Here is a 1074-nt window from a genome sequence, read left to right as displayed (position 1 = left end):
TTGAGTTTATTGTCTTGTTTATGAGCGGCCAGTATTTCCAACAGCATGAATTACGTGCATTTGCCATAGGAGAAATCGAATGTAACCACCTTCCTTAAGCTCGACGTACACTTATTGCCCCAAAAGAACCATGGAATCACCCGACTTTCGATTGAAGAGATGAGTTTTGCCAAACCGCGTAAACAGAAAAAGTGGCAGATGACTTTATTTTTAGAATCATAGACAGTAGAGCGAGATGTAAAAAATGTGAAAGAGGCTCCCCACCTAACTATTCTAATTTTTTTTGTGTCGAGTTTGTGTTTGATTCATTTCGAAAATGTGTTCCTACATTCTTATCCCATTGTGTGTGTTAATAAAATGTTTGTTTCGCTTTGGATATTTGTAGAGAAGTTTGGATTAGTGTGTACGGTAATGTTTTGTTTGTGTGGGGAAACCTTATGGCGAGACGCAGCCAGACCTATGTTGTTACAAAAGTTGATAGAGTCGCCCTTTGACGCTTGCGTTTCGAAACCCGAGTGTGGTTTCTCATCAGTCGCAGTGTAGATTCTTTCCTTAGTTTGTGTTTGTGAAAATTTATTTTAATGCATTTAGTGGTCTTGCTTTTCGATTAGCGAGGCAAGTATATTAATTTTTGGTCACGTTGTGAGTCCGTTTGGTGGTTCGGATTGTTTTGTTCTAAGTAGTAAGAATTAGTTGTTTTCTGAGACACTTACCTAAAAAAGCTACAGGGAGGGTAGGAAAACCCCTCACAGCTCCTTTCCCCCAGAACTACACGTTGCTCCAAATGTGTCAGTGCGGTAACCCCGGCTTGCCATGATATGGCTAACAGATGGTTATCTAAAATAATCCAGTGTGGTACGTATAGACATGAAAGCTGCTGGTAGGTCCTCTACATGAAGTGAAGGTGACCTCTGCAACAGCTAGCGCTGACGTCACTACCACCACAGATTACTCAGCCTACAGGAAACAGGAAACTGACGTCAGTGTTTTTCCTGGTATTTCAACATCTGTACAGAAAGAAATAGCCACATTTCAATAATGGACGGAGACTCTTCAACACAGACTTCAATTGAC

This window comes from Ptychodera flava, chromosome 17, assembly GCF_041260155.1.
Source record: "Ptychodera flava strain L36383 chromosome 17, AS_Pfla_20210202, whole genome shotgun sequence".
In the NCBI taxonomy this organism is placed as follows: Eukaryota; Metazoa; Hemichordata; class Enteropneusta; family Ptychoderidae; genus Ptychodera; species Ptychodera flava.
Note: the sequence above shows the minus strand (reverse complement) of the source record.